The sequence below is a fragment of the Tachyglossus aculeatus genome, chromosome 5 (assembly GCF_015852505.1).
Source record: "Tachyglossus aculeatus isolate mTacAcu1 chromosome 5, mTacAcu1.pri, whole genome shotgun sequence".
In the NCBI taxonomy this organism is placed as follows: domain Eukaryota; kingdom Metazoa; phylum Chordata; class Mammalia; order Monotremata; family Tachyglossidae; genus Tachyglossus; species Tachyglossus aculeatus.
Window position 1 is genome coordinate 85,062,149 of NC_052070.1, and position 13,185 is coordinate 85,075,333.

The following is a 13,185-nucleotide window of genomic DNA, read 5'->3' on the forward strand; positions in this document are numbered from 1 at the left end:
AGGGCACTGCACCACATTCTAGAAATGCCATGCTCATTGTTCCCAAGGAGGCAGGAAGAGAGAAGCTATCAAGTGGAGGGAAGGCTGCTGAATCCCTGCAAGGCACAGCAGACGCACACAATACCAAACATAAATGAGAGTTAATAAAATGCGGAATATACATTGCCCATTTACATTTATTGCACATTAAACCTCAGCGCACACAAAAGATAATGACAGATGCAAATTGAGAGCACTCCAACACTGAGTCTGTCAATGGAAACGGGCAAGGTGCCAACTCCCCAGATTAAAAATTCATCCTGGGGACAGCAAAGGGAAGGGCAGAGGGAGAGGAAGCCAACTCCCTAGTGGAGAGGATGTTTTCTCAAATAAGAAGTCCACATTGTCAGGAGGAATAAATTGTTGAGTGCAGGATCAGTGAGGTGCTTCCCAGATTGGCGAACAGGGCACTTTTCTCTTCCCATGGACAGGTGTCTGGGGCATAAGCAATAACCCACATCCCCCTTTAATAGTGCCCAGGTCATGTCTCAGTTTCAGCAGCTGGATGGTCCAGTTCTGGTCTAGTCCTCTGGGAATCTTCCTAATAACTAATCAGTGGTATTTATTGAATACTTACTATGCACACAGAACTGCTTTAAGTGCTTGGGAGATTACAATACAACAAAATTAGCAGACATGTTCCCTGCCCATAGTGAGCTTGCAGTCTAGAGGGGGACACAGGACACTAATATGGGTAAGTAATGTGGGGTGGGGAGTGGGGCAAATGTCAAATACTGAAGGTCACAAATCCAAATGTAAATTTGACTCAGAAAGGAGAGCGAGCCCAGAAAAGAGGGCTTAATTGGAGAAGGCCTCTCTCAGAATTGCACCTGGAGAGTTTCCACCAGTCTCGACTATGGGAGGGAGAGTCAAACAGAGGCATACCCATTCCATTTCCAGCTTGGGCAGTGGCTGTTCAGTGGAGGGCAATCTGCTATAACTCAAAACTTCCCTGCATTTTTGCCAAGAAAACTCTATGGACACACTACCAAAATGATTGCAGATGGAGGTGGGGCATTCTGGGAGAGATGCATCCATGGCATCACTATGGGTCACAGATGACGGCAGCACAAGACAAGGCAATGTGAAAAAAAATGTGCAGCCAGGAGTCAGGAGTCCCAGGTTCTAGTCCCACCTCTGCCACTGCCCTGTTGTGGGTGACCTTGGGTAAGTAACATGATTTCTCAGTTTCTTCATCCTTAAAATGGGAATAATAATATCTATCCCTACTTCAGAGTTGTTGAGAGGATAAAATGAGATCATTCATATGGAAGCACTTTGGCAAAATTAAAGCATTAACTAAAAAACAAAGTATTATTACCCTTTTCCTCCCCTTGAGGAAAGCTTTCTTTCTGACTGTATTAAGACAGATTTTCTAGATTCTAGATGGGCTCTCTGGACTCTGAGATGCAAGAAGCCTGAGATTCTGCTTGTCTAGCTATAGTAGCCTACTGCTTTTTTTTTTTAATGTTGTGGATTTATCCTTGTCTTTTAGGTTATATTAGACCATTATGTTCCATCTCTCCTTATGTGTTGCTTTCCAGTCCAAATCCCCACTTGGTATTCTTAAATTTTAAACCTCTTGAGGGTCAGAGACCAAGTCTAATATCCACTTGAGTATTCTTTTCCAGGACTTAACACAGTGCTCTATATACAGTAAGAGGTCAATAAACATTATTAAAACTATTACATCACTGAGTTTCAGCCAGGAGTGTCTACAAAGGAGTGCTTGTCTCTGGGTTTTTGTTTTTATTTTAATGGTATTTGTTAAGCACCCACTGGGGTAGACACAAGCTAATCAGCTTGGGTGCAGTTCATGTCCCACATGGGGCTCACAATCTTAATCTCCATTTTACAGGTGAGGTAACTGAGGCACAAAGAAGTGAAGTGACTTGCCCAAGAAGCGGCAGAGCTGGGACTACAACCTAGGCACTTCTGACTCCCAGTTTTGCATTCTATCCCCTAAGCCATGTTGCTTCTCAGTTGTCTAACCTGTGGCCCTACTGTGTGTACGTGTGTATTTTTTGCTAGAGTCATTTTTTGCTTTTTATGTCATTTGTTAAGCACTTATTGTGTCACTCATTAGGTTGGACACAGTCTTTTCCCCACAGGGGGCTCACAGCCTTAGTAGGAGGGAGAACAGAAGATCTGAGGTACAGAGAAGTTAAGTGACTTACACACTAGTCACAGAGTCAACATTTGGCAGGGCCAGGGCCAGAGGGCCATGTCCTCTGACTCTCAGGCCGGGCTTCTTTCCACTAGACTCTGCTGCTTCTCCCAACCAAAAAGCAATGTACCCACTGCAGACACATCACTAAAAAAATCCAAGTGTTCTCCAGGCTCTCTACCAACCTCTCTAGCCATCCCTACCTCTTCTTCTTCCCATCAGTCTTTAACTGCAGTTGGCCTGCAAGGCTCAATCATCATCAAACCTCATTTCTTTTTTGCTCTATGAGGATGACTGTCCTTTCACCTGCTGTAATCTGGGACATCTCCACTAATATGACCCACTGTACCTTCAGTTTAATATTTCAAAATTAAACTCATCTTCTTTGCTGTGCCTTCTCCTCCTCCTTATTTTCCCATCTCTGTTGGCAATACCACAGTCCTTGTCCCAAGAAATCAAAACTTTGGGGTTCTCTTTGAGTCTGTTATTTCACTCTTGTATTTACTCAGTTTCTAAATCCTGCCACTTCTTCCTCTATTATATTCCCCTCAGCCCACCTCTCTGTTTCAAGCTCTGTACTTCCCAAGCGCTTAGTACAGTGCTCTGCACACAGTAAGTGCTCAATATAATTGAATGAATGAATGAAGCCCTCATCACATCCCAGCTGACTACCAAAAAAGCCTCCTTTACTGATATCCTTGCTACAAGCCTCCCCCTCCCCACACACATTAAATTTAACCGACACAATTGAACTTATTTGTAAATGACATTAAAAACATATCAGTTTTCTTCACAAACCTCCAAAGACTACCATTTTCTTCTCACATAAAACAAAACCTCCTAACTGTTGGTGCCAAGGCCGCCGGGAAGTCAAGGCAGTCAAAGTCGTCAAGGAAGTCAGCAACTGACTTCCTCTCACATAGTCACTCTTCCCCCACCATGCATCAATTTAAACCCTGTATTCCCTCCAAACTAGCCTTCCAGCTGTACCAGGTTCATGAGTCTCCCATCATTAACTCATTGGTCATGCCTTTCCCCCTGCACAGTGCTCTGCACACAGTAAGCGCTCAATAAATACAATTGAATGAATGAATGGAACTCCCTCTCCTCTCAGCTCTGTGACCCACTGTGGTCCTCCACAGCCCTCCTAAAATTCACCTCCTCCAAGAACCATCCCTTGATGCCCCCCTCATCTTTCTGGTCATGTCACCTTAAGCCATAAGATAGTAAAGGAGAAATCTAATTTATTTATATCGTATGCCCCCAGATAAATGCATTGAGAAGCAGTATGGCCTGGTGGATAGAGCACAGGCCTGGGGGGTCACAAGGCCATGGGTTCTAATCCCAGCCACTTGAGTGTTGTGTGACCTTGGACAAGTCACTTCACTTCTCTGGACCTCAATTACCTCATCTGTAAAACGGGGATTAAGACTGTGAACCCGATGTTGGGAAAGGGACTGTGTCCAACCTGATTTCCTTGAATCCTCCATGCTTAGTACAGTGCTGGGCACAGAGAAAGCACTTAAGTGCCATAGTTATTATTAATCTGCACATAGTACTCAATAAGTGACAATAATGAAGATGCTGATGATGGCATTTATAGAGTGCTTACTATGTGCACAGCACAGTACTAAGCACTTGAGAAATTATAGTATAAACAGAGTTAGAAGATACATTCCCTGCCCATAATGAGCTTACAGTCTAGAGTGGGGATGATGAGGAGGATAATGGGAGTGATGAGGATAATCAGGTGTCTTGGAAGTACACACACACCGGGTCTTCATGAGCAGAATTAACAGAACCACAGACAGCTCCAGACCAAACTTTGGGGTCAAAACATTGTTGAGACTCCCCACTGGGCCTGCTCGGAATCATGTCAGACTGTGGGAATACCCCAACTAAGTAATCTGATCATAAATTTCTTCCCTTAAAGCTGCTCATGTTGATACAGCCTAAATCACCCCTCGCTTTACTGTCCAAAGCTCCTCTTTTCTTTACAACTACTGCTAACTGTCTCCCTGGAGACAAGGTATGAAAAGACTCCGACGGCAAGCACTTGGACGACTTCCTTTCTCTCCTCTCTCCCCAGAGGTATCTGGAAAACGCACTCATTTCGGTGTTAACAGAGTGAGCTGTGTTCTCTATAATCTCCGGCCCCAGATAAAGCCACAGGATTCATCTCCACCATCCTGCTTTCTCCTTTCTCCCCAGTGTGAGGGCCTGATGGTGTCTTATTTCCTATCTCAGACAGGGCTCTTAGATCTCTCGCAAGCTTCAGCACAGCTGGCAGCAGAGCTACAGAGAATCAGGGCCAGATCTGACTGAAGGGAACAAAGACCCAGGAGAGAGAGAGACAGACAGAGAGAAAGAGAGAGAGACAGAAAGAGTGTGTGTGTTTGGTGGGAGGGAGAGAAAAGGGGTGGGAGGGAGACAGAGATGGGAGAGATGAGTGAGCAAGCAGAACCCTCCCCTCATCCCCTCAGGGTACTGGCCACTTAGCCACCTGGAAAATCATCTATCAGCTTCTCTCATTGTTTATTTATTTCCTTGCATGTTGCTGTGATTTTTTTGTGTCTGCTTTCAGAAGCTAAAATGCTTTGGCAGCCAAGAGTAAAAGTGTTTGTCTTAATTTTGCCCTCTCGGCATAAGCTGCTGCAGAAAATGGCTTCATGGGCTCCTCTGCCGCTACTACACTGGCAGAGATAAACAGCCCATCAGTGCAGAGCTGAAAAGAAATATAGAAAAGGGGATGGGAGTACTTTAATTACTTTGAATGGCTTTTTGTGTTCTGTGTGATTGCTTCCTATGATACGGTAGTTTCTCATTCTCCATGCAAGCTCTGGTTTCTATTCATAAGAATAAGATTGAAGCAGGAAATTGGCTTTCCAGAACAAGAGGGAGAGGCTGAGAGGGGTTGGCTCTTTTCATTAGAGGAAGGCTACTCCTGGAATGCATGTACTGAGGGCCTGAACTAAAATCTGGAGAACATGCAAGCTCCCGGAGACTAACTTCAACTTTGCTTCTCACTATCATAAAAGGATCAGTATCGTCAGAAAGAGCACTGGATTGGGAATTCTGAATCTTGGCCTTTCACTGAATTTCAGAAATCTTAGGGAAATAATTTCTTTGCCCTCTGCCTCTGTTTTCCCACCTGCACAATGGAGATAATACGTAGAAAGTATAGTCTTCACCAGAAACAAAATCACTGAATAAAGAGGACATTACAGTGGGCCATCAGCCAAATAAGAGAATGGTCAAAATCAAGGAATCAATGGAATTTATTGAGCACTTACTGTGTGAGGAGCACAGTTGGGAGACTGAATAAGGAAATAGACAATGAAGCAGAACCACACCAAAGGGAAACTAGAAATAATCAATCAATCCATTGTATCTATTAAACACTTACGTACTAAGTGTTTGGGAGAGCACAATAAGAGATTTTGTCGACATTCCCCAATAATAAGGAGCTTGCAGTCTTGAGGAAGAGAGACATTAGTTTAAATAACTTTTGGATAGGTACATAATGTGGTCGGTACAGGGTGAAAACCCAAGCGCAAGGATGAAGCAAAAGATGTATAGCACACGTGCTTTTAATAAGGCTTTGAAAGTAGGGAGAGTGATAGTCTGTTGGATATGAAGGGGGAAGGAGTTCCAGGACAGAGACAGGGCATGGGTAAGGGGTTGGCGGCGAGATACCCAAGATCGAAGTACAGTAAGTAGGTTGGCATTTAAAAAGAGGAGAGTTTACTGGCTTGGTTGTAGTAAGAAGTCAGAGAAGGCAAGGTAGGAGGAGGCAAGGTGATCGAGCTCTTTAGAGCTAATGGTAAGGAGTTTCTGCTTGACGTAGAGGTAGATGGGCAACCACTAGAGGTTCTTGAGGAGGAAGGAGGCATGGACTGAACAGTTGTATAGAAAAAGTTATCTAGACAACAGAGAGAAGTATGAATAAAAATAGAGAGAGAGGAGGCAGGGAGGTCAGTGAGGAGGCTGAAGTAGTAATCATGGTGAGATAGGATTAGTGCTTGGATTAACATGGTAATAGTTGGGATGGAGAGGGAAGGGCAGATTTTAACGATGTCATCAAGGTTGAAACAACAGGATTTGGTGAGAAGAAGCAGCGTGGCTCAGTGGAAAGAGCACGGGCTTTGGAGTTAAAGGTCATGGGTTCAAATCCCAGCTCCGCCAATTGTCAGCTGTGTGACTTTGGGCAAGTCACTTAACTTCTCTGTGCCTCAGTTACCTCATCTGTAAAATGGGGATTAAGACTGTGAGCCCCCCGTGGGACAACCTGATCAGCTTGTAACCTCCCCAGTGCTTAGAGCAGTGCTTTGCACATAGTAAGTGCTTAATAAATGCCATTATTATTATTATATGTGGGTTGAATGAGAGAGAGGAGTCAAGGATAATGCCAAGGTTATAGACTTGTGAGACAGGGGGATGGTGGTGTTGTCTAAAGTAATGGGAAAATCAGGGGGAGGGCAGGGTATGAGTGGGAAGATGAGGCGTTCTGTTTTGGGCATCTTAAGTGTGACGTGTAAGCAGGACATCCAAGTAGAGATGTCCTGAAGACAGGAGGAAATATGAGATTGCAGAGAAGGAGCAAGATCAGGACTGGAGTTGTAGATTTGGGAATCAACTGCACAGAGGTGGTAGTTGAAGCCAGTGGAAAGAGAGTTCTCCAAAGGAGGGAATATAGATGGAGAATAAAAGGGGACCCAGAACTGGGCCTTGAGGTACTCCCACAGTTAGGGGGTTGGAGGCAGAGGAGGAACCTGTAAAATAGACTGAGAATGAATGGCCAGAGAGATAGAGGAGAACCAGGAGATGATGGTGTCAGTGAAGCCAATTTTGGATAATGTTTCCAGGAGAAGAGAGTGGCAGACAGTATCAAAGGCAGATGAGAGATTAAAGAGGTTTGGGATGGAGTAGAGGCTGTTGGATTTGGCAAGAAGAAGATTACTAATGACCTTTCGGTGGGCAGTTTTGGTGGAATGAAGCAGGGAGTACAAACTACTTAATATACATGATCTCCACCCTCAAGGGGCTTACAATCCAGCTGGGAAGAGAGGCATCACAGTAAAATAGAAGGAAGTAATAGAGTACATAAATATGTTAGTGCCTTCCCCCTAGACTCCTTCTGCTCCTTCTGAGTAGGGATCATGTCTATCAACACTAGTGTATTCTTCCAAGCATTTAGTACAGTTCTCTGCAATCAGATTTACTGAACATTTACTTTGTGCAGAGCACTGAACTATGTGCTTGGAAGAGTACAGCGCAAAAAAAAATAATAGACATTCTGCACATAATAAGCACTCAAATACCACTGATTGATTGCTGTGGGGGTTGTGAATTTTAAAGTGCTTAGATGGAGTAAATTTGCTACTGTGAGAGGATTTGGGAGATTAGAAAGTAATCGGGAAGGCCTCCTGGAAGGGATGTTATTTCAGAAGGACTTTGAAGATGGGGATTGCTGGAGTCCATCGGATAAAGAGAGGAGAAAAGGGGGATGGCATGAGGAAGTGATCATGGCAAGAAGGGAATGAATGAGGGACAGTAAATAGGATAGCTGGAGTGATCAACAAAAATACTATATTGTATAGTATATAGTTCCCCTCTCAGGGTCACATCTGGAGAGTTTCCAGTACTCTACCAGTCTCGACTACAGGAGGGACAGTCAAGCAGAGGCATACCCATTCCATTCCTAGCTTGGGCAGTGGCTAGTGAGTGGAAGGCAACCTGCTACAAGTCAAAACTCACCTGCACTGGGCAGCAGCAGCATGGGAAAGAGTCGAGGTGGAGACTCTAGTTTAATAATAATGATGGCATTTGTTAAGCGCTTACTCTGTGCAAAGCACTGTTCTAAGCACTGGGGTGGATACAAGGTACTCAGGTTGTCCCACATGGGGCTCACAGTCTTTATCCGCAATTTACAAATGAGGTAACAGGCACAAAGAAGTGACTTGCCCATAGTCACTCAGCTGACAAACGGTGGAGCTGGGATTAGAACCCATGACCTCTGACTCCCAAGCCTGTGCTCTTTCCACTGAGCCACGCTGTTTACTGCATAGAAGGAGGCAATAGTAAACAAATTCTGTATTTTTTAACCAAGAAAAATCCATGGATGCACTACCAGAATGATTGCAGGCAGAGGTGGGGAGTTCTGGGAGAGATGTGTCCATGGCGTCACTATGGGTCAAAGATGGCTCCACAGCATAAGATAAGGCATAGTAAATAGAATATAGCCCTGGGGAAAAGGGCTCTATCTAGGGCTAAATGCTATTGGATGGGAGCAGAAGACAGGGCTCAAAGATAATATTCATTCATTTAATCATTTATTGAGCACTTACTGTGTGCAAAGAACCATACTAAGTACTTGGGATAGTACAGTATGACAGATATTTCTGCCCATAACAAGCTCACAGTCTAGAGGGAGAGACAACATTAATATAAATAAAGGGACAAATAAATAATAATAATAATAATAGTATTTGTTATGCACTTACTATGTGTCAACCACTGGGGTAGAAACAAGCTAATAAGGTTGGATACTGTGCCTGTCCCACATGGGGCTCACAGATAAATTAAATGACTTGCCCAAGGTCACACAGCAGACAAGTGGCAATCAGGATTAGAACCCAGGTCCTCTGCCTCCCAGGCCCGTGTTCTATCCACTAAGCCATGCTGCTTCCCTAGCATATTCATTCAATCGTATTTATTGAGCGCTTACTGTGTGCAGAGCACTGTACTAAGCGCTTGGGAAGTGCAAGTTGGCAACATACAGAGACGGTCCCTACCCAACAGTGGGCTCACAGTCTAGAAGGGGGAAGACAGACAACAAAACAAAACATATTAACAAAATAAAATAGAATGCATATGTACAAATAAAATAAATAAATATGAGGACCAGGGAAACAAGCCTAGAGGAATTGTCATACAGTTTCTCTCAACTAGGGCACCAGAGAAAAAAGGGAAGAGCAAGGGAGAAAAGAAACAAAACGGCAACAAGAGTGGTAGGAGGAAGACTTTGAATAAGCTCTGCAGCTGGGAGCTGATTGGGGCAGGGCTAAAAAATGACAAGCAAGGTTAATGACACGGCTAAGAACAATCATTAGTACCAGAACTAAGATTAAGGATGCAGGCTGTGGGGCTCTGAGCAAAGAAAGATTAAGTGTTCTATTCCTGGAGGAAACTGAAATAGGCAGGGTGGTCATGATTTGGGGGGTTCCGCCCACCCACCTGAAAAAACTGTGGGACTCATTAGGGGCTCATTTCATCCTGGTGGTGGTGGTGTCATAGCAACAGAGAGGAGAAGGAAGAGGTGGTAGAGGAGCAGGAGTTAGGGGGAAGGGGAAGAGGAAAAGGAGTCAGAGGAGAGAGAGGAAGAGGAGGAGGAGGAAGAGTAGGGATGGGGGGGGGGGAGAAAGGAGGAGGGGAAAGAGGAGGAGCATTGGAAGAGATACTGTCCAGGCTCCAATCCCCTTTTGGCAGTAGAAGCCACCACTATTGTCTATGCCAGCCCTTCCACAGCTAAACTGGCCTATTCTGGCTTGCCAATCAACAATCGTATTTATTGAGCACTTACTGTGTGCAGAGCACCGTACTAAGCACTTGGGAAGTACAAGTTGGCAACATATAGAGATGGTCCCTACCCAACAGTAGGCTCACAGTCTAGAAATGCCAATGGGAATTTCCAGTGCAATCGGGATAACGTGCCTAGAAGAGCAGCGTGACCTAGAGAAGCAGTATAATCTCAAGAAGTACTGTGGCCTAGTGAATACAGCACAGTCCTGGGACTTCAGAGGACCTGTGTTCTAATCCCAGCTCTGCCACTTATCTGCTGAGTGACCTTGGGCAAGTCGCTTCAGTTCCCTCATCTGTAAAATGGGGATTAAGACTGTGAGCCTCAAGTGGGACATGGACTGTGTCCAACCTGAATCGCTTGTACCTACATGTCCCAAGGTGACCCTTGGGTACCAGCCATCTCAAGGTCAAATGCTATCTCGTGGCCGCCAGAGCCAGTAGGCGGAACTCGGAAGTGAGGGTGGGATACCACCCCCACAACCAAACTGCTAGATTGACAGCCCAAGCTGGGAATACAGAAGGTGTCCCTCGCCCCTGTGCCAATCATATTAAGCATGGGGCGGGGGGATGGGGGACAGAGATTGGATAAACTGAGGCCAGAAGCTGGAATGGCCTAGGAGCACAGGTGATAAATACCTACGGACTCTGGCCCTCTATGCAGAGGATCGAGACTTGCAGCAGACGGCTGCAAGGTGCCTCTGTCCAGAGTGTGAGAAGTCTGCTCTGCCTGCACCAAGTGAGGAGCCGTGGGATTGGGGAGTGTCCAGTCCCACTGGACACTCATGGGGCTGGAAGCCAGGTGCTTCTCCATGGCTATGTAACGAATGAATGGATTCCTCCCAAATGGAAAATACTCGTGAGTGGGAGCTAGGGGTTTCCCCAAGGGTGCTCAACTCAAATGGATTCCTCCCGAGTGGGAAGTGCACATGAGTGCAAACAAACCATAAGGGAATTCTGCCTGGGTGGGACCTGAGGGTTCTGCCATGTGTGAGTAATGTATACATGTGTTCCTCCCGTTAGAGAAGCTCTAATATTACTAATTGATTACATTCCTCCCAAAAGGGAAGTTCAGTCCATTGCACCTAAGCAATTAAATAATTCAATTTGCCTCCAGGAATACATTTTATATAAAACTCAGGCTTTCCATCTCCGGCCTCTCTCTTGCTGCGCCGATTACCGAATGAACCTGTCCCCAGACAGGTGACACTACCCCAGTGCTTAGTTCAGTGCCTGGCACAAAGAGCTTAAGAAATACCATATTTTTTTTTTTTTTTAAAAAAAGGACATCCAAACTCCCATGAGCAGCCCAAAATGGGACATTTGGGAAGAAGAGCCACCTCTGAAGGGGAGAAGGTACCTCTCCTTCATTCCTCCTCCTTTCTACTGGCCTTTGCCAAAGAATTCTACCACCGCTACCTTCATCATCCCTTCCACCACCTTTCTGCCCAGGTGTTTACCAGATCTGAGGCAACTGACTATAGCAGTGCTGGCTGCAGCAGAGAATGGCTGAGAGGATTCAATAGCAGAAGCAATGGCAACTAGGTGAGCAATATCTCTCTCTTTCTTCCCCTTCCATTTCTGGCCCACTCCCCTGAAACACCATTTTATTCCAATTAAGGGGCCAGTAGAATAGCAGAGAGTGAGTTGGCTCCCTGGCCTGAAAGAAAAGACATACATGACTGAGGCTTTTCCTCATATAACAGAATCGTGAGCTATCTTTGAAACTCTAACAACCAATCATATTTAGTGGCATTTGTTGAGTGCTTACTGTGTGCACAGAGCTGAATTAAGTGCTTGGGAGAATACGACAAAGCTTGTAGACATGTTCCCTGCCCACAAGGAGTTTATGGTGAAGAGGGGGATGGCAGACATTCACAAAAATAAACTATTGATACATATATAATAGACAAAATAAATTACATATTACATAAATGTTGTGGGGCAAAGGGTGGGGTGAATATTTACTATTTAAAAGGTACAGATTTAAGTGTATAGGTGATGCAGAAGGGAAAGGGAGTAGGGCTTAATCACAGAAGGTCTCTTGGAGGAGATGTGATTTTAATAAGGCTTTGAAAACAAAAATAGTGGTGGTCTCCTGTATTTGGAGTTTCAGGCCAGAGGGAGGATGAGGGAAAGGGGTTGGCAGTGAGATAAATGAGAATGAGGCACAGTGAGCAAGCTGGTGATAAAGTGTGTAGGGTGGACTGTAGTAGCAAGTCAACAATAAGAGTTGGAAAGCTGATTGTTTTAAAGTTGATGGTAAGAAGTTTGATGCAGAGGTAGATGGGCAACCACCAGAGGTACTTGAGGAGTGGAGAGACAAGGACTGAAGTTTTTTTTTTAGAAAAAAATATCTAGCTGGGAAAATGTGTATTTCAGGGCATCAAAAGGAGGAGGGGGAAAAAAACAAGGCTAGTTACAGATTCCCACACCAAAAAAAAGAAAAGGGAAAAATTACAAAGTAAGGAAATATGGTAGGTGCTGTTTTAGAATTGAGTCTGCTTTACTAAATCATTTTAAATGATCTTTCAGTCCTAATTTATATCTATTGAATATATTATTTTTCTGATGAGACTATTTTTTACTTTCCTCTGGAACATTGAGGCTAATATGACTGAAAAGGTGTTAGGATAGTCACTAAGGGAAGACTGGGAATGATAAACTCAGGACTGTTCTAATGCTGACATTTTCCTGTTCTAATTTTAGAAAAGAAAGGTGAGGGTAGAAGGACAGGCATTTTGAAGATCCATCTTCCTCAGGTGAGTCATGGTGGGAGGAAGGAGATACATCCCTTAAAAGAAAAGAACTATCATTTGGAAAGAGGCAGAAGATGGAAAACAGATAAAAAGTTTATGCTAGAGGCTGTTTTCGGTTTAAAGGTATGTGCAGCTATCATGGTTTTAAAGCAAGAGAAAGAACATTAAGTGAAAGAGCATTTTAAGAGTCTGAAATTTAAATGAGGATAAGATACGTTATCCTATTTGCACTGCATAGGAAGTTATTGGCCAAGGAGAAATTATTAAGTTTTGGAGATTAAGAAACAAAACCTCTAAGCAAGAAAGCCCTCTAAGCCTATGTGGGATAGGAACTGTGGCTGGTCTGATGTGATTGTCTTGGATTTACCCCAGTGCTTATCACTTAAATACCAGTTAGAAGGTTTAATGGAAAGAGATTTGGGACAAGCAAAAACTTCAACAGAATTCACCCCTATCAAGAAGCCTGAGTATATGAAAAGAGCATTTGAATCTGATTTTTAAAATCTGAAACAGAGGACAAGGTATTATGAGAGCTCTAGATTAAAGCCCTGGGTGAAAATAGCGACTGGAGATATTTTTGAAACAAAAGTAGGAGCTGATGAAAGAATCGTTCAAATAAATGATGAATTTCATAAAGATTAG

At 44.1% G+C, this 13,185-nt stretch overlaps 1 non-coding gene across 1 annotated transcript; it reads left to right on the forward strand.

The window, feature by feature from the left end:
- The first annotated feature begins 7,815 nt into the window (after window positions 1–7,815).
- On the forward strand, window positions 7,816–7,953 carry LOC119928982. Its single transcript, XR_005451126.1, has one exon. It is a non-coding gene; the product is annotated as a small nucleolar RNA SNORA7 (small nucleolar RNA).
- Window positions 7,954–13,185: the final 5,232 nt, after the last annotated feature.